We start from the raw sequence: 21,438 nt of genomic DNA, 5'->3' as shown, positions 1-21,438 counted from the left end.
TTATGGGACTCCTGTCTATATGGTGTGTCCTCGCTCCGTGCCTTTTAGATTCAGCGTGCAGATTTAAGTGCACTGCATGGGCAGGTATAGTTTTAAAGTGGCTTCAGATTCTCGATCGCGGACACGGCACACCGCAAAGCTTCCACCTAATGAACGCCTTAGAGGTCTTCCAAAAAGTCTTATAAAGTCACCATCCAGTCAGATGATTAAAAATATCCTCCTGGTTTTAACGCGTCTCTCTGTTTTCCCACTCATTTCTAATCACAACAATAACGATTGCGGGTCCAGGACCTGCGGAGTGGCGCTAAAACAGAACGGTAATAAAAACGACTGGATGCAGATACCTATAAAGGGGTCAGGGTGATCAACACCTGTACCCTGTCCTTGTTGATGTTAAAAATATTGTTGTCTATTAGTCAAATACTTAAGGTGTATCAACAGGTTTGCAAGTAGAATGCTGCAGATGCACAGTGAAGGTTAGTGATAGAGGTCAATGCAACATGTTTCTAAGTGGGAGAGTCTAGGATCAGAGGGCAAAGACACGGAATACAAGGCCATCCCTTTAGAATAGAGATGAGGAGGAATTTCTTTAGCCAGAGGGTGGTGAATCTGTGGAATTCGTTGTCACAGACGGCTGTAGAGGTTAAGTTATTGGATATTGTTAAAGCAGAGGTTGACAGTCTCTTGATTTAATAAGGGCGTCAAAGGTTACGGGAAGAAGGCAGGAGACTGAGGTTGAGAGGGATAACAAATCAGCCACGATCGAATGGCAGAGCAGGCTCGATAGGCTGAATAGCCTAATTCTGTTCCTACGTCTTATGGTTTAACATTACTAAAGACAGGATCTGGACATTAAACTATTCAAATCCCAGTGTGTGGGATTTCAATAAGTGTGCGAGTGTATAATAACTAAATACTTATTTAGTTATTCACGGATAGCGAATCCACTTGGTGATCTAAAACGGGGCTTCCCTGTGAATCCACGTATAAACAGAACGAGCGTCAAATGCTACTGCTCTTGCTTCGCATTGATGGCGAACGTGGCAAATGACCTTGAAGTAAATTGATGCGGCGAGATTCTGATTCCTGTTCTATACACTTAACAAGTTTAAATCTACTTGGGGGGGGGGGTGGAAGCACGCGAGAAATCCTAGCAACACACACAAAATGCTGGAGGAACTCAGCAGGTCAGTCAGCATCTATGGAAAAGGGTAAACTGTCGACGTTTCGGGCTGAGACCCTTCAGTAAATCGTAGGCAGGTTAGACAACATTTATAGAGAAACTAACTTAAAGTTCAAAGTGAACATGTATAACTCCGAGATTCATTTTTTTTTTGCAGGCACCCACAGGAAAGTAAAGAAATGTAACAGAATCCATGAAAAACATACATAATTAAGACCGACAAACATCTAACTTGTAAAAACAGAACAAATCGTGAAAAAAAAAATTTTAAAGTACTGAAAACGTGAGCTGCAGGATCCCGGGAAGTGAGTTTACAGGCTAAGGGTCTAAGGTCTTTGTTTTCACGAGTTTTGAGCTGACTGCTGCTTTGGTCGGCGGGAAGGTACAGCGTTTACCGAGCGGACGCTTTATTACAGGATTCTACAGCATCAATTCTATGGGGCAGAGGTCTGGGATCAGAACCGGCTAATTTATCCCCAATGCTCTTCGCAATCAGCGGAGGTTTTGCTGTGTCAGGAACCAGCTAATCGCAAGTGTTTTCGCAGATCACGGACTTACCTGTTAACAAAGCACACTGTCAATTTGAAAGAACAGAGAAGATCGTGGGCACGTGATTTGCAGCGATTTCCACCACCACTCCCCACCCCCCTCCTCCCCACCCCAAACAGAATCTCGCTTCTTCTGGTTCCTTCCCTTCTCCAGTGACCCACTCGGGCAGAGCTAAACGCTTCAGACTGTATTTATATTTATACTACTGGTTGCTTTATTATAATTGTGCCAGTAACAATCACCGCTTTACATAAACCTCGCACTTTATGTCAAGCTGTCAGGCCGTGACTGTTTGTGCTGGATCGTAACTTCATGCGATGTGTGCCACTGTATGTTCTGTGTTTGGCACGGAGGAACGATGCTTCCTTTAGATGTATACATGTGTATGGTCGAACGACGATGAACTTGAACTTGAATAAACGCTGTAGGTCCGAATTAAAATCAGAAACTGCTGGAAACATCCAGCAGGTCAGGCAGCATCCACGGAGAGCAAAACAGTTAATGTTTCAGGTAACCACAGAGAGGGTGGCGGCAAAGTCCCCCCCCCTTACCAATCTAAGCATGATTGTGCTGGCGGAGGAGCTCTCATAGGATCAGACGGCAATAATCCCCCTCCACCGCCTCCTCCTCCCTCTCTTCCCTCTCTCCCCTCTCTCTTTCCCCCACTCTCTCTGTCCCTCTCTCTCCCTCCCTTTCACTCTCCCTCTCTCCCACCTCTCTCCTTCCCTCTTCCTGCCCTCCTCCTTCCCTCTCTCTCCCACCTCATCACCCTTCCCCTCCCTCCCTCTAGCTCCTTTCAGCTCCTCCCCTATCCCTTCCACTCCCTCTCTCTCCCTCTTTCTTTCCTTCTCCCTCCTCCCTTCCTCCCTCTCCCTTCCTTCCTCTCTTTCTGGCCTCCAACAATATTCTGGCAAGATCAAAAATAAGCTCAAGAAAGGTAATCTCAACTTGCAATCAGATATCATCCAGCCCTCAATATTGAACTTTCAGTTAACCCACCTTTTATATCAGAAGTAGCCATGTAAAACTACCCTCCTGTACTATTAACTCAGTTATTCCCTCTCCACAGATGTTGACTGTCTCACAGCTCCATTGCCCCAGGTCCAGTAGTGTTGGTGTGGAGTTCACATTCTCCCTGTGAATGTGTAGTATTCTCCTGGGTGATCCCATTCCTACCATGTTCCAAATACCTGTATAATAGAGTTATACAGAAACAGACAATAGACAATAGGTGCAGGAGTAGGCCACTCAGCCCTTCGAGCCAGCACTGCCACTCACTGTGATCATGGCTGATCATACACAATCAGTACCCCTTTCCTGCCTTCTCCCCATATCCCTTCACTATGCTATCTTTAAGAGCTCTATCCGTTGCCTACCTTTCTGACTTCCAATCCTTCTGGCACTCTTGATAAAATTTTAGGCTTTAATCCTTTGCAGAAGGGATTAATAGCAATAATTTATGATATAATTATGAAATTACAGCCAGATATATCTGACAAAATTAAAAATGAATGGGAAAGGGAACTTCAACTTTCCCTACCTACAGAGAAATGGGATAAAATTTTTCAATTAGTTAGTGCTTCTTCTATACATGTTAAACATACTTTAATGCAATTTAAAGTAATACATAGAGCTCATATGTCCAAAGATAAACTAGCTCATTTTTATTCCCATATAAACCCTACTTGTGATAGATGTCACTCTGAAGTGGCTTCTTTAACTCATATGTTTTGGTCCTGTCCTCTTTTGGAAAAATATTGGAAAGACATTTTTGATATTATTTCAACAGTTCTATGTTTCGATTTAAAACCCCATCCTATTACGGCAATCTTTGGATTGCCAATGGTAGAACATAGATCTTTGTCTTCTTCAGCCTGTCGAATGATAGCTTTTGTTACTTTAATGGCAAGAAGATCTATTTTGTTGAACTTGAAGGAAACTAATGCTCCAACTACATTCCAATGGTTTTCTCAAACCATATTAAGTTCAAATCTAGAAAAAATTAGAAGTGATATTTTTGACCCGTCGGTTAAATTTGAAGAAACTTGGAAACCATTTATGCAACATTTTCATATGATGTAATCTAACCTTTCCTAATCTTTTTTCTAAACTTAAATTATATGAGGAGAGGAGCGGAGTTAACGACATTATTGAACATGTCCGATACAGGCTGTTGGTCTAGCCCTGTTTTGTTTTTTTTTTCTTGGGGTTTTTTTTTCCTTTTTTTCTTTTGAGGTTTTTTTTTGTTTATCTATTTTTTTTCTTTTTATTTCTTTTTTAATGCTTAATCTCATTATGAGTTTGGAAGTCTTTTATATCTATGCTACTTAAAATTCATTTTATATATGCTGATGAACATTTTTCCAATCTCTTTGTACCAACTTTGTTATTGAGTTTATAATTTTGAAAAATTAATAAAAAGATTTAAAAAGAAAGAGCTCTATCTAACTCCTTCTTGAAAGAAGCCAGAGAATTGGCCTCCACTGCCTTCTGAGGCAGAGCGTTCCACAGAACCACAACCCTCTGTGTGAAAAAGTTTTTCCTCAACTCCATTCTAAATGGTCTACCCCTTATTCTTAAACTGTGGCCTCTGGTTCTGGACTCCCCCAACATCGGGAACATGTTTCCTGCCTCTAGCGTGTCCAATCCCTTAATAATCTTGATAAGGGAGCTAGGGCTTTACTCTTTGGAGAGGAGGAGGATAAGAGGAGACATGATAGAGGTGTACAAGATAATAAGAGGAGTAGATAGAGTGGATAGCCAGCGCCTCTTCCCCAGGGCACCACTGTTCAATATAAGAGGACATGGCTTTAAGGTAAGGGGTGGGAAGTTCAAGGAGTATATTAGAGGAAGGTTTTTTACTCAGAGAGTGGTTGGTGCATGGAATACACTGCCTGAGTCAGTGGTGGAGGCACTAGTGAAGTTTAAGAGACTACTAGACAGGTATATGGAGGAATTTAAGGTGGGGGCTTATATGGGAGGCAGGGTTTGAGGGTTGGCACAACATTGTGGGCTGAAGGGCCTGTACTGTGCTGTACTATTCTATGTTCTATGTTCTATGTTCTAATCTTATATGTTTCAATCAGATTCCCTTGTCATCCTTCTAATTCCAGTACATACAAGCCCAGTCGCTCCAATGTTTCAACATATGACAGTCCCACCATCCCGAGAATTAACCTCGAGAACCTACGCTGCACTCCCCCAATAGCTAGAATGTCCTTCATCAAATTTGGAGACCAAAACTGTACACAATACTCCAGGTGTGGTCTCACCAGGGCCCTGTACAACTGCAGAAGGACCTCTTTGAGCCTATACTCAACTCTCCTTGTTATGAAGGCCAACATGCCATTAGCTTTCTTATGTCCACAAAATGCTTGAGGAACTCAACAGGTCAGGCAGCATCTATGGAGAAGAATGAACAGTCAACGTTCTGGCTGAGACCCTTCATCAGGACTGGAAAGGAAGGGGGAAGAAGTCAGAAAAAGAAGGTGAGGGGGAGGAAAGAGGAGTACAAGTTGAAAGGTGATAGGTGAATCCAAGTGAGTGGGTAGATGAAAGTGATGAAGTAAGAAGTTGGGAGGTGATAGGTAGAAAAGGTAAAGGGCTGAAGAAGGAGGAATCTGATAGGAGAGGAGAGTGGATCATGGGAGAAGGGAAGGAGCAGGGGCACCAGAGGGAGGTGACGGGCAGGTGAGGAGAAGAGAAGGTGTGAGAGGGAAGCCAGAATGGAGAACGCAACTTACTTAACTTCCAGTAATTCCCCCCATCACCACCTTCTCTTTTTCCATTCCCCACTCTGGCTCCTCTCTCACCCCTTCTCTTCTCCTCACCTGCCTGTCTGAACCTACGTCACTCACTCTTTCTTCTTCAGACAATCCCTTCAGCCTCGAGATTCAATAGCTAGGGAACTGGTGGTGAGATGGTGTTTGATCAAGAATTGAAATCTCCATAAGTTTGTAAAAGCAAGCATTTGAGGCAAGGTTTCTAATTGCAATTAGGAATTAGCCTGGCTTTACTGATAGGATTACAGCTTTCAAATCTAAATCAGATCCAGATACTCGAACGCAGAATTCCTGTTGTCAGATCCCAAGGCAATTCTTCCTGAAGGACTAGCAAGTTTGCTCTAAATTTAAATCAGTATATTACTTTATTGTTGTCCCCAGGCTTCAGCAAAAAAACTTAGTTTTGCATGCTATCTATACAGGTCATTTCATTACAACAATGCATTGAGGTAGCACAAGGGAAAACAGCAAAAATGCAGAATAAATTGTTAAAGTTTTACAAAAAGTGTAGTGCAGTTGCAAGGTAGATTTGTGAGAACAAAAGTTCAACTTACCATACCAGAGCACCAGTAAATAGCTTTATAACAGTGCTTGAGCCAGATGGTACATGCTTTCAGTCTTTTGTATCTTCTGCTCGATCAATATTTATGTCCTCAAACAATATTACTAAAACAGTATCTAGTAATGTACAACATTGCAACACCAGCAGCACGTTCAAATGTTAATATTCCAAACTTGTATCCATCTTCAAGACTACACCCCTCTCCCTAGTGTCATGACCAAATTTAATCCTTAGTTTCCATCACTGATACTTCAGGAATCACAGGTGAACTTTCAATGTTACAATAGTGACTACACCTCACAGGTTCTTCGTTTGTGTTTTAAATCCAGGAATATTAATGATGCTAACACACACACACACACACACACACACACACACACAATGCTGAAGGAGCTCGGCACATCAGGCAGCGTCTATGGAAAAGAGTAAACAGTCAACGTTTCAGGCCAAGACCCTGTTTTCAGACTGAGAAGGAAGGGGTAAGATGCCTGAATAAAATGCTGAAACATTGACTGTTTACTCTTTTCCTGGCCTGCTGAGTTCCTGCAGCATTTTGTGTGTGTTTTATTGGATTTCCAGCATCTGCAGATTTTCTGATGTTTGCTTTTAATGATGCTCTTTCATGATTCATTCAAAATTCAAGATTTTTATTTCATATCCTCCTACTTGATTTCTTATCAAGAATATGAGTATCCTGGCTGGTTGCATCATGGCCAAGTGTGGAAGCACCAATGCCCAAGAATGGAAAAGCCTACAAAAAGTAGAAGATACAGTCCAGTCCATCACAGGAAAAACCCTCACCACTATTGGAAACATCGACAAGAAACACTGGCATAAGACAGCAGCCTCCATCATCACACACCCCCACCAGCTGGGCCATGATCTCTTCTCACTGCTGCCATTGGGAACAGGGGACAGGAACCTTAGCTCCTATCAGGTTCAGGAACAGTTATTACCCTTCAACCATCGGGCTCCTGAACCAGTGTGGATAACTTCACTCACCCCAACACAGCCTTTCAAGGATTCTACAACACATGTTGTCAGTTTTATTTATTTATTTATTTATCTATCTAATTATTTGTTCTTTTTGTACCATTGTCTTCTTCTGCACACTGATTATATATCAGTCTTTGCATGTAGTTTTTGATTCATTCTTTTGTACTTTTTTTGTTCTACTGTGAATGCCTGCAAGAAAATGAACCTTGGGGCAGGATAGGGTGAAATATATGTATTTTGTTAATAAATTTACTTTGAACTTTGAACTTTAATATACTTACCACTTCAATACCACAGAAAGGAACTACTTCTGTGATCTTAGCAACCTGTCAAGATAGGCAAAAAAAAATTATGTGATTAGTAACAGTATGTTATACAACTATGGCAACACAATCAGATCATAGGGAATATTGCAGTTATCAGCATGAAGCCACATTGAAGAAAGAGAATTTAGCATCTACTTAAACATATGATATAGTACCATTAGAGCAAATGGAACATTAGTCCTCTTTGCAATTGATCTACCAAGTTTAACACAGTAAAATAGGAAGTATCTGCAGCAAATGGGACATTAATAAAATAAACAAAATCATTATATTTGTTTTAAGTAAAACCTATCCTATCAAAATGAAAATTTTTCTATATTCCTTTCATTTCGCTGAAACTCTTGATAAATTTATGCTTAATTCCTCTCAAGCTCAATTTCTACTGACAGGGAAATTAATGGACATTTTATCCCACAAGTTCTGTAAAAATAAACACACCCCTGCTCCATCCACAACAAGCAGGATTTTCTGGTGGCCAACCATTTTAAATCCAATCCCCATTCCTATTCTGACATTTCAGTGTACGTCACGACGAGACCACTCTCCAGTTGGAGGAGCAACGTATCATATTCCATCTGGGTAGCCTCCAGCCAGATGGCATGGGCATCCATTTCTCTAACTTCTGTTAATTTCTTCCCCTTTCCCCCTTCTTTCTTACATTCCTCAACCTGGCACCCTGCTGACCTCTTTTCTTCTGCTACAATATCAGCTCCCTCTGGTGCCCCTCCTCCTTCCCCTTCTCCCATACTCCACTCTCCTCTCCTATCAGATTCCTCCTTCTTCAGCCTTTTCCACCTATCACCTTCCCACTTCATCCCTTCTCCCCCATCCACCTACCTTTGCCCTCACCTGGTCTTACCTATCACATTGTAGCTTGCCACTTCTTCCCCACCCCCCCCCCAACTTCTTATTCTAGCTTCTTCTCCCTTCCTCTTTAGTCCAGATGAAGGGTTTTGGACTGACATGCCAACTCTTTATTCTTCTCCATAGATGCTGCCTGACCTGCTGAGTCCTTCTACATCGTGTGTGTTGTTCTGTAAAAGTAATGCCCATGTAAAGGTGCACCATTTCACACCTATGGACTTGATACTGGGGAAATATTTCCTCTAATTAATCATGGTGGGGCTATTTATGATCTGCTGTACATATTTTATCCTGGGCAAAAGCTGAAAGCTAATACTCTCCAACATCTGAAACTGAAATCTTTTTAATAGTGTCAGTTCTGTATCACTTGACTTGCAAGGTTTTACTGGGAGAAATAATTCATCAGCTTTGAATGAATTTGCATAATAATATAGTTTATGCCTATCATAATCTAAGTTTGATTTTGCTTTTCAAATTTTTGATATAAAGTTATTATAATAAAACGATAGCTCTTTAACTCACCTACTTGACATAATTATGTTTCATGCTGAGATAATGATGAGCAAATATCCTGTTTAAGGAAGGTATTCTGAGGGTTTTTTCTCTGTCAATTAGATGAGCCTACATAAAAGAAAATGATTCCAAAAGTGTAATGAGCTCTGTGGGCCTGTGTGGGGTGCCAGAGAGCACTGGGTGCCAAGACTTTTAGAGCACCTGTATTGGTTAATTGTTGTTTAACGACCGTCATTAATCATTTAGAGTTCCTTGTGCTTTTCTTGAGTGACTCACTCTTTGTCATGAGGTCTGGTGGCTTCTGTTTAAGTTTTTTAACTTTATTTTGATTGGCTCAGGGATTGCATGTAACTTGCATTTTTAAGTGGAACCCCGATTCTCGCTAATCACTGGGCCCTAGCTTTGAGAATGTTACTTCTTGCGGTGTCACTTGGCTGAGCCACCAACGTTCTTTTGGAATTATGAATAAACTCTCGTCGCCGTCTCTACATCAGAGACTGTCCTTCCTCTGCACTTGGTTTCCGATATTGCCAGCACACGTCATGACAAAAAGGCATCACAGATATTGATCTTAATTTATTAACCCAAGCAGGGATACAGGCTTGAAACCAAAATCAACTACAATGATCATGCTGGTCACTGCGATATTCAATTGCAGTGTTATTATTTATTTTTTATTTAGGGATTCAGCCTGGTAACAGGCCCTTCTGACCCAATGAGCCTGTGATGCCCAGTTACACCCATGTGACCATTAATTAACTACTAGCCTGTACATCTTTGGAATGTAGAAGGATACCAGAGCACTTGGAGGAAACCCACATGGTCACAAAGAGAACATGGAATCATATAAAAGTACAGCACAGAAATCAGCCCTTCAGCCCATCTGGTCCATGCTGAACCATTTAAACTCCTATACCCATCAATCTGCACTGGGATCATAGCCCCCTGTACCCCAACCATCCATGTACCCATCCAAACTTCTCTTAAACGTTGAAATCATGTCTGCATGCATCACTTGTGCTGGCAGCTCGTTCTACACTCTCACGACCCTCTGAGTGATGAAGCTTCTCCTCATGTTCCCCTTAAACTTTTCACCTTTCACCCTTAACCCATGACCTCTGGTTGCAATCCCACCCAACCTCAGTGGAAAATGCCCACTTGCATTTACTCTATCTATATGCCAGATGATTTTTGTATACCTCTATCAAATCTCCCCTCAATCTTCAACATTCTGTAGAATAAAGTCCAAACCTAGAAGGTAGAAACTTCTTACAGATAGCATCAGGAATTGAACCACAGTCACTGGCGCCATAGTAGTGTTATGCTAGCCGCTATGCTGTCATCCTGCACTCTCCTCCCCAGATTAATACTATTATTACTTGTTTAATAATTGCTGCTTGTGGATTATGTAATGTGTTTACAGCTGATATGCTATATTTATTAACCCACCTAACTCCATACCGACCAGAATTTGTGTTTGCTGCTATTAATTTAACCAGAATGCATTGAATTCTGGATAAGATGATTTTCTACTTTATAACGTTTGCATATTCCAAAATATCTTTGAGAAAATCCTCCTAGGCTTGCTTTAAAATTTCTTCCACACTTGTGGTCTGTAAGTGCATTTTTGTTTAACTGTGGCTTTGTACAGATTTTGCAATCTTTTGTGAACAGAATATAATCCATTTCTTAAAGAGATTGGCTTTACTTGTCACATGTACATCAAAGCATACAGTGAAGTGCGTCGTATGTATCAAAGCAAACTGCAAGGACTGTGCTTGGCAGCGGAAAAGTGGTGCCATGCTTCTGGCACCAGTGTAGTATGCCCGCAATATATCTGTAAGGAAACGCACAGCTGACACAGGAGATGAGGCACGAGATTCTGTGATACTTATTGGAATGATGCCCACAGGTGAATTCCTGCAACACTTTCTCTGAATTTCACACAAGACCAATCATTTTATTAGAGAATAGAGCTCTGTTACAGGCCCTTCCAGCTCAATAAGCCCGTCCCACCCAGTTACACCCATGTGACCAATTAACCTACCAAACCATACATCACTTGGATGAGGGAGAAACCGGAGCACCCAGAGGAAACCCCTGCAGTCACAGGGAGGATGTACATACTCCTTATAGACAGCAGCGGAAACGGAACCCGTTGGGATTAGCTGGCACTGTATAATGATGTGCTAACTGCTATACTATTGTGCCAACCTAATCTATCTCTTGATGAATGAAAAACTAAACTTGGGGCAAAATAAGTGGCAGGAATTAGAAATACTCCCAAATGAGAGGAGTTGAGAAGAAGGAACAGTTCCCTTGTAGACTCTTTAAGGAGATATGATTGTCTCAAGGACAGTGTTTCAATTGTCCATTCTTGCATTGTTCCAAAGACTTTCAAGTTGATTCTGGGACCCTACTGGAGAAAGAATATTATCAAATCAACTTTTTCCATAGCTATTTCAGTGCATCGTAGAAAGTAATAATTCTGTAGAAGGTAACAATACTGTAGAAAGTAATAATTCTGTACAATAACCTGTACTAGAAGCAAACTATTTGGACTGAGTGGTCTCTACTAGTGCTAATACACAAACGTTATCTCTTCACATGATTGCAAACTTTCAATGCATCTTTTTATTCCTTTTGTTTAAGTACTCCCAGTGGCCACTTTATTTTCACCCACAGAACTGCGAGAAAAAAAATTTTTAAACTTCCAGAGAGTGGCAGTTCCGTGGGTGAAAAGGTTTAGAGAGGTCAGAGGAGAATGGTCAGAGCTGACAGGAAGACGATAGTAACTGAAATAACCACACATTGCAGCAGTGATGTACAGAGGAGCATCTCTGAATGCACAGCACGTCAAACCTTGAAGTGAGCGGGCTACAGCAGCAGAAGGCCACACTGGGTTCTACTCCTGTACTTAATAAAGTGGCCACTGAGTGGAATTTAAGAGATTTTGACAAGTCAGTGTTTAAGCCCTTTATTAGTTGTCTTGCAGAAGACAACAATGCAGTCTGGTGAAGACACTCTGAAGTATTTTTAGACAGAGGTAAAGGAGCAGGAAGGTATTCCTACTGCAGGATATTATGTGTCTAGGTGGGGATTTGCAGGTGATTGCATTTCTGTGTGTCTCTTACTCTGTTGTTTGAGAATTACCGCTGATGTAAGGACTGCAGTAGAGTTTTCATGTTTATTCATATAATTTCTTTTGCTGTGAAGTTCTGTATTATTCCAAGCTTTTCCCTGGGACAAATCCATAGAGAAAAGCACTGCAGGTTGTTTATGGTAGAAGTGACAATTGTGACTGAAATAAAAAGAAAAAATGCTGGAAACATTTAGCAGGTCAGGGAGCATCGGCAGAAAATGAAACAGATAACATTTTAGATTGAAGATACTTCAGCCTGAAAAATTTGAAATATAATCTGCTTTGTTTTCTCAACAATGCAGAGTTTCCAGCACTTAAGTTTTTATTTCAGGTTTCCAGCGTCTGCAGAGTTTTTTTTAGTTAATAGTTGCTCTCTTGATGTTTATGGGAGCTTGCTTTGTAAATGTTGACTGTTAAACTTCACTTATTGCATCAATGACTATATTTCTAATGTATTCCATTGCCTGCTAAGTACTGTAGATGATGTGGAAGGTATGGAAGGAGTGAAAGAAATGCAAATTATTTTAGGTGTTGATGAAATTAGAATTTTTTTTTGCATTTTCATTTACTCAGAATAAATTTGAAAGTAAGTTTATGATCAAAGTGCATACACGTCACCATATACTACCTTGAGATTCATGATCTTTCTAGGATAAGACACAGTTTTATCCTATCCTCCTCCCACAGTCTCCCTACAACTTAACAAGCTTTCCCCATTCTCCTTCCCAGTTCTACTAAAGGGTCACAGTAGAACAAAGAAATACAATAGGATCAATAAAAAAAGACTTCACACAAAGACTGACAAACAAGCAATGTGAAAAAGACAAACTGTGTAAATACAAATAATAATAAAAAAAAGTAAATAAATAATACAAAGTACATGAATTGTAGAGTCCTTGAAAGTGCACCCATATGTTGTGGGATCAGTTGAGGGTTAGAGAAGTTATTCAATCTGGTTGAGGGGTCACAACTGTTCCTGAATTTGGTGCCCCTGAATTTCCTTCCTAATGGTAGCAGCAAGAAGAGAGCATGGCCGGGATGCTGGCAGTACTTGATTGCTGTAATTCCTTAAACTATATAGCAAGTCACTGGAGAGTAAGATTTCTCCCAAGTACATATCTTCAAACGTGATTTGAATGCAGCTGTGTATTTTATTGAAAGGACAGACCAGTAGAACCAGGAAAAAAAGGCTTTCAATGCTGGCTTAGTTTGTTTTAATATTCCTTTTTTGGTTTACCCTCTGGGTGTTTTATTTCTGAGACTGACCTACCAGGCACATCTTCCCGCTCTGCATTTGGCAAACTTTACATTTCTCCATCTATGTTCTCACTCTCTAACTGCTCCCATACCCCCACTGACCAGATAATCTCGTTGCAGCCTGTCCCTGAGGTCACACACAGTTTCAGTCTATCCTCCCTCCCCCAGTTTCCCTACAACTTAACAAGCTTCCCCAGTCTCCTTACCGGTTCTACTAAAGGGTCTTTGACACGATATTTTTACCTTGTTTCTCTCCCCATAATTGTGGCATAACCTACCAACATTTTCTGCATTTATTTTTGCAATTTACAATCGGTGGCCACTTTATTAGCTACACCCATACACTTAATCATTAATGCAACTATCTAATCAGCTAATCATAGAACATAGAAATCTACAGCACATTACAGGTCCTTCGTCCCATAATGTTATGCCGACCATGTAACCTACTCTAGAAACTGTCTAGAATTTCCCTCTATTTATCTCAGCTACCTATATAAGGGGCTCTTAAAAGACCCTATTGTATCCGCAGATCATGTTGCAGCAACACAATGCATAAAAGCATGTAGACGTGGTCAAGAGGTTCAGTTGTTATTCATACCAAACATCCAGATGGGGAAGAAATATGATCTAAGTGACTTTGACCGTGGAATGATTATTGCTGCCAGACAGGGTGGTTTGAGTATCTTGGAAGCTCCTGATCTCCTGCAATTTTCATGCACAACAGTCACTAGAGTTTACAGAGAATGGTGTGAAAAACAAAAAACATCTAGTAAGCGGCAGTTCCGAAGGTGACAATGCCTTGTTCAATGAGAGAGGTCGGAGGAGAATGGCCAGACTGGTTCAAGCTGACAGGAAGACAACTGTAACTCAATTAACCACACATTACAACACTGGTGTGCAGAAGAGCATGGTTGAATGTACAACACGTCGAACCCTGAAGAAGATGGGCTACAGCAGTAGAAGACCACGACAATACACTCAGTTCTCACTTTATTAGGAGCAGGAGGTACCTAACAAAATGGCCACAGTGTGTATCTCACCCTACCAGGAAATCTTCCTCCAAAGACATATCCATCATCCTTCAACTTGCTGACAAAATACGTCATCCACTGCCATCAATAATTTTTTCCACAGATAGTTCATCCTAAATTGCCTCCTTCCTAAAACTGTTGCCCTTCATTGTAGACCATGTTTGAAGTAGTATCAAGTCACCTTGTTTACAGCTTTCAAGGTGTTGGATACTTCAGTACGATCATCTTGAATCTGTTATTTAATATAAGAATTCCCAGCTTCTTTCCTCTTCTAAGCCTGTTATCAATTTAGCTTGCCTTTACTGCAAAGTATGCAAAATCTGATGGCTCGTGTTATAATGCAGCAATCATACACTCAGAAAGGACTCCACTCAGAGTGAAAGCAGTTCCCTAAAACTTCAGAATCATCTCTTGAGATTTATGCTCCATTTCTTTGGCTATGAATCCCCCTAATCCTGCTTGCTGCCTTCAAACAGGTCACCCACTAATACCATCAATTTCAGTTAACTTATTCCCCAAAACACATAAAGTTGCTCTTCTGTAACTTGTGTTTCAGTCATTGACTTGTACAGTGCCAATGACTGCCAACTGTTGTAGTAAGACCATAAGACCACAATATGTAGGAGCAGAATTAGGCTATTTGGCCCATCAAGTCTGCTCCGCCATTTCATCATGGCTGATTCAATTTTCCTCTCAGCCCTAAATCTCCTGCCTTCTCCCTGTATCCCTTCATACCATGAACAATCAAGACTATATCAACCTATGCCTTAAGTATACATAAAGACTTGGCCTCCACAGCTGCCCGTGGCAAAGAATCCACAGATTTCCAACTCTCTGGTTAAAGAAATTTCTCCTCATCTCTGTTCTAAAATGAAGCCACTCAATTCGGAGGTTATGCCCTCTGGTCTTAGTCTCTCCCATCATCCTCTCCACATCCACTCCATCCAGACCTTTCACTGTTCGATAGGTTTCAATGAGTTCACCCCTCATTCTTCTGAATTCTAGTGAATACAGTCCCGGAGCCATCAAACGCTTTTCATATGACAAGCCATTCAATCCTGGAATCATTTTTGTGACCCCACTTTGAACCCTCTTCAGTTTCAACACATCCTTTCTAAGATGAGGGGCCCAAAACAGCTCACAATACTCCAAGTGAGGCCTCACCAGTGCTTTATAAAGTCTCAGCATTACATCCTTGCTTTTATATTCCAGTCTTCCTGAAATGAATGCTAACATTGCATTTGCCTTCCTCACCACAGACTCAATCTGCAAATTAACCCTTAGGGAATCCTGCATAAGGACTCCCAAGACCCTTTGTGCCTCAGTTTTTTATAGTTTATCTCCATTTAGAAAATAGTCAACCTTTTGATTTCTTCCACCAAAGTGCATGACCATACACTTCCCGACCCTGTATCTCTTCTGCCATTTCTTTGCCTGCTCTCCTAATCTATCTCACTCCTTCTGTAGCTTCCATTCTTCCTCAAAACTACCTGCCCCTCCACCTATCCTCATATCGTCTACAAACTTTGCAACAAAGCCATCAATTCCATCATCCAAATCATTGACTTACAGCGTAAAAAGAATCGGTCCCAACACAGACCCCTGTGGAACACCACAAGACACTGGCAGCCAAACATAAAAGGTTCCCTTTATTCTCACTTTTTGCCATCTGCCAACTAACCTCTGCTTTATCCGTGCTAGAATCTTTCCTGTAATAAAGGGTTGTCCTCAACTCACACCTGCTAATTCAAAGTTCAAAGATCAAAGTTCAAAGATCAAAGTTCAAAGTAACTTTATGACAAGGGCATATATGCCACCATATACAACCCTGAGATTTGTCTTGTGGGCATACACAGTAAATCCAAGAAACCTAATAGACTCAGGACGAACAAACAACCAATGTGCCAAAGACAACAATCTGTGCAAGTATAAAAGAAGAAAAAAATAAATAATAATGAACAATAAATAATTTGTCAAAATGGGCAATTTGTCAAATCACAGTCTAACAAAAGGTAATTTACACACGCTATATTTACTATACTTTTCTTTCCACAGATGCTGCCTGACCTATTGAGCATCTTCAGCATTGTCAATTTATATTTCAGATGTCCAGCAGCTGCAAAATTTTACTTTACCTTAATTCTATGTCTGCTGGCTTCCAATTCTTTTAATTTTTCACTTTGATTAAACCTTGCATGATTTTGAATGCTTGCATCACTCTTCACAAATGTGACATAATTTTGAACACCTGTATCAATCCAAGGAAACACTACTATTTAGTTTGTAATATTCCTTACCAAACAAAAACATCATCTCTTGTATTAAATCCCACTGGACAATTATCAGCTTGGCTCTCCAATCTATGCCCAAGGCAGCGACTGGGTGATGGGTGCTGAGGTGAGCACCAACCAAACATATAACTATTTAAGAGTCACAGGTAATGATGTGGCTCTGGTTAGGCCACACTTGGAGTACTGTGTCCAATTCTGATCGCCTCACTATAGTAGGAAGGATATGGAAGCATTGGAAAGTGTACAGAGGAGATTTACCAGGATGCTGCCTGGTTTAGAGAGTATGCATTATGATCAGAGATTAAGGGAGCTAGGGCTTTACTCTTTGGAGAGAAGGAGGATGAGAGGAGACATGATAGAGGTGTACAAGATAGTAAGAGGAATAGATAGAGTGGATAGCCAGCGCCTCTTCCCCAGTGCACCACTGCTCAATACAAGAGGACATGGCTTTAAGGTAAGGGGTGGGAAGTTCAAGGGGGATATTAGAGGAAGGTTTTTTACTCAGAGAGTGGTTGGTGCGTGGAATGCACTGCCTGAGTCAGTGGTGGAGGCAGATACACTAGTGAAGTTTAAGAGACTACTAGACAGGTATATGGAGGAACTTAAGGTGGGGGGTTATATGGGAGGCAGGGTTTGAGGTTTGACACGACATTTGGGGCCGAAGGGCCTGTACTGTGCTGTACTATTCTATGTTCTATGTTCAACCTAGAAGCAGGAGAAGGCTATTCAGCCCATCAGACCTGTTCTGCCATTCAATAACTCCACATTGCCTTCTGGCCACAATAACTATTCACCTCTTACTCATCAGGATTCTGTCTACATCTGCTTTAAGAACTTTCAGACATTCTGCTTCCAACTTCCTCAGGAGACGAGTTCCAATGATTTACAACAGTGGATTAGAGAGGGGAAAAAAAGGTTCATTTCTGCTGTAAAGGGATGACCTCTTATTTTAAAATCTTAACCCTTAGCTCTACTGGACGAAATGGCCTGTCCACATCCACTTGGTCATTGCTGCCGATTTCTACCCTACAGCCTATATGTGGCCATAGGTAAAAGGAAGTGCCCCCTTTTTCAGAAGTGTAGAGTGACTCAGGTAGCAGAGCAGCTGTAACAACCCCAGTTCAATCCTGACCTCTGGTACTGACATTATGCTGTTTACACATTCTTCCTCTGACTCCTCTGTTTTTCCCCACTTTCAAAAAAATGTGCAGCTTAGCAGGCCAGTTTTCCACACTAACTTATTCCTAGAGTGTAGATGAGCGCTGGACCCCTCCAAGTTTGAAATACATTTATTATCAAAGTATGTATACATTACACAGCCTTGAGATTCATCTCCGTACAGGCAGCCACTAAAGAAGCCCAAAAGAAACCATTACACAAAAAAGAGTAACAAACGCTCAATGCACAGAGACAGGGAAAAAAAAATCACAAATCGTGCAATCAATAGAAGCGAGCAACTGAGTCCACAGACACGAAGCTTGGAGCAGCTAGAACAGGCCACAGCCTCAGTTTATCACGCAGCTGAGCGTAACATCCCGGAGCTCACAGACATGAAGTCTGGAGCAACCGGAGCGGGCCTACGGCCTTTTAGTGCAACGAAGAGCGGAGCGACGAGAGAACCAGACCGACCCTTGCCTCCAGTCCCAACACCCTGCCTTTTCAATTCATCTGGCCTGACATTTATATCATCCAAAGATCGGGTTGCTCCTCACTCTAGGACCTGATAGGAGAATGAAAAGGGTTTGGGTAATCTCAGTGCAAAAATGGAGCTTGATAGGCAGTACAGACTCATTGGGTCAAAAGGGCAGTTTTGGTGCCTTATCTGTTTAACATAAGCAGCAATTCCCATCTCAGCCACTTTGGTCACCACTTTTCTCAACAACACTTCTCGAGGACCTTTGTGACCTCTGTTTGGTGCCTTGAACCTGCCACAAGATTGCACCCGATTCCTTAAAGAGAACGTAGAACATAGAACAGGACAGCCCTTTACCAGATGATGTTGTGCCAACTCTTTAGCATACTCCAAGATCAGGAGCACATTCCTGCCTCAAAACTACCAATAAAGAATTTAAAACTTTTAAATCGAAAAGTTTCCAAAGTTAAAATTTCAGCCTGTACAACCAGTCAGTACATTGCTTAAGCATACTAGATTTAAAAAAAAATCAAGATTTCTCTTCTGTTGCAGATGTATGAGTCAATATAAGCTAAATACATCAGATGGTGCGATTTTGACATGTTAATATATGAATGCAGGGACTGATGATACCTTTCACAGTGGGAACTTCAGTGAGTGTGAAAATGGGAGAGGATTTAATGCAGTTGATATCTATTATGTTTTTCCACCTCTGGCTGGTGAGCAGGGATTGGAATCAATATTTCACTTATATAGATGTCACAATGATACAAGACGAGGATATTTCAGCAAAGCTAGCATTTAATGCCCTTCTGTAATTGTCCTTGAGAGGAGGCTTGTAAGTCATCTCCTTTAACCACTGTGTGGTCTTAATGAAAGGGACAATAGGCTTAAGGGGAAAGTTAATAGTCGACCTACAGGCTTCATTATTTTTGTTCTCTTTTTGCATGACTTATTTAAAATGTTAATATACTTTGTATTGTAATACACAGTATATTTTATGCACTGCACTACTGCTGCCGCAAAACAACAAATATCACAACATATGTCAAAGAATGGGTGGGGGGATCTCATGGAAACCTATTGAATATTGAAAGGCTGAGATAGAGTGGGTGCGGAGAGGATGCTGCCTATAGTGAGGGAGTCTAGGATCAGAGGGCACAGCCTCAGAATAGAAGGGCGTCCCTTTAGAACAGAGATGAGGAGGAACTTCTTTAGGCAGAGGGTGGTGAGTCTGGGGAATTCATTGCTACAGACAGCTGTAAAGGCCAAGTCATTGAGTATTGTTAAAGCAGAGGTTGATAGATTTTTGATTCGTCAGGGAGTCACAGGTTATGAAGAGGAGACAGGAGAATGGGGTTGAAAGGGTAATAAATCAACCATGACCAAATGGTGGAGCATTCTTGACGGGCCAGATCTGCTCCTATGTCTCATGGTTTTATAATAAACCTGATTCTGATTCAATATTGGAAAATTGAGCCAGGTTCCTAGGTAAGATTACGTCCTTTCTCAACCGATTAAGTTTTTAGGCTTTTCTTTTCACTAGAGTGCCTAGGTTGGCATTAACTACATTAGGAGTGCTGTGTATTTAATATCACAGTAGTATTTGAGTAATATTGTAAATATATTTTTGATTAAGTATCAAATCCAGCCGGCTCCCCTGCACGTTTTCCATCCGCGCTGGGTTACGAGCTGGTGATCTCTTTGGAAACTCACCCGGCAGAAGGCAATGGCAAACCACTGCTGTAACTTGCCTCGTACGCGATTCCCCACTGCGTCAGAGAGGCGTGGAGGGAAATCGTCTGCTAACTGGAGAAACTCTGGATGCGACATAACTTTCCTTTTATTCTTGTGCATTCAAATAATTCATTATGGGTTATATGCAAAAATACATGAATTGTATACGTCATGACGATACCACCATGTGATAAGTGCACGACTCGCTTAAAGTATACACGAAGTTAGACACACATTTTGGACTCCCGAGTCTTCCTTTGAGTTAGTTTAATGTTTTGAAGTTACAAAACATAACAAGAACCACCCACATATAAGAGGTGTAACGTATGCAGCCCCATCTCATCGTATTGCACCGAACATAAGCACCAAATATTGAGATCAGGGGTCATTGGGTTACTGAGATTAAGGACAAAGTTATTCAGTTTTGTATGTAGGTATCACCAAAATATGTTCAAACATGACTCGAAGGTCTACAGAATGTTACAAATTTACTTTACTAACAATAAGAACTACTGATAATGCAATTCCACAGTTAATGTGTAAATAATATATTAAAATAATCTACTATATGATATACAGTACTGTGAAAAAGTTTAGGGCATATGTATATAACTAGGGTGACTAAAACTTCTGCACAGTACTGTAGTAATGCTATGCATTGCACTGTATTGCTACCGCAGAAAAAAACAAATTTCATGACATGTGAGTGAGGATAAACTTCATTCTGATATGGATCTCAATCGTGGATTGAGAGTGGGAAGGGGACAGGGAGAGGGGAATGACTAATGGGGAAAGGGGAAGGGAGAGGGGAGGGAGTGGGAAGCACCAGAGAGACACTCCGTAATGATCAATAAATCAACTGTTTGGAATCAAAAGACCTTGCCTGGTGTCTCAGTGCTGGGGATGGCCATTCCCCACCCAGGCACCCCTTCTCTGCCACCTGCCCCACATCCCTCCCACAGTGTTCTACCCTCGCCATTCCCAACATCTTTGCTCCGGCCAGATTTATAAACTCGCTCTCCACTCCATGTTAACAAGTTTAGTACTGTGCAAAAAGTCTTAGGTAGCCTAGTTTTATATATATGTACCTAAGAACTTTGCACAGTACTGTAAGCCGTATGGATTCTTATAGACAAGGTACTGCAAAAATCCATAAACCAGCATCAGGCTGAGATTAACAGTATGCATTCAAAACTAACTCACTGATGACTCAATGGAGAATAAAAACAAACATGATATAAAACTGCAACTTCAAGATTCACGTTTATTTGTCAAGTATACGTTGAAACATACAGTGAAATCTGGCATTTGTGTTAACAACCAACACATCCAAGGGTGTGCTGGGGGCAGGCCGCCAGTGTCGCCAACAGAGAAGCCCATAATGCTTGGCAGAACCACACAGAACGCAGCAAACAACAAAACAACAGCAGCAAAACAAGCCCCGTTCCTTCCTCCCACCCACACATCGACAGTTCTCTAACTGTCCCATCGACAGTTCTCTAACCCCAGGGCAGGCTTGCAACCTCCAACAGACATGAACCCAGACCTGCAGACACCGAGCTTCACCCT

Source organism: Mobula hypostoma, chromosome 9, assembly GCF_963921235.1.
Source record: "Mobula hypostoma chromosome 9, sMobHyp1.1, whole genome shotgun sequence".
In the NCBI taxonomy this organism is placed as follows: domain Eukaryota; kingdom Metazoa; phylum Chordata; class Chondrichthyes; order Myliobatiformes; family Myliobatidae; genus Mobula; species Mobula hypostoma.
The sequence above is the reverse complement of the archived record's forward strand: the minus strand, read 5'-3'. Positions refer to the sequence as shown.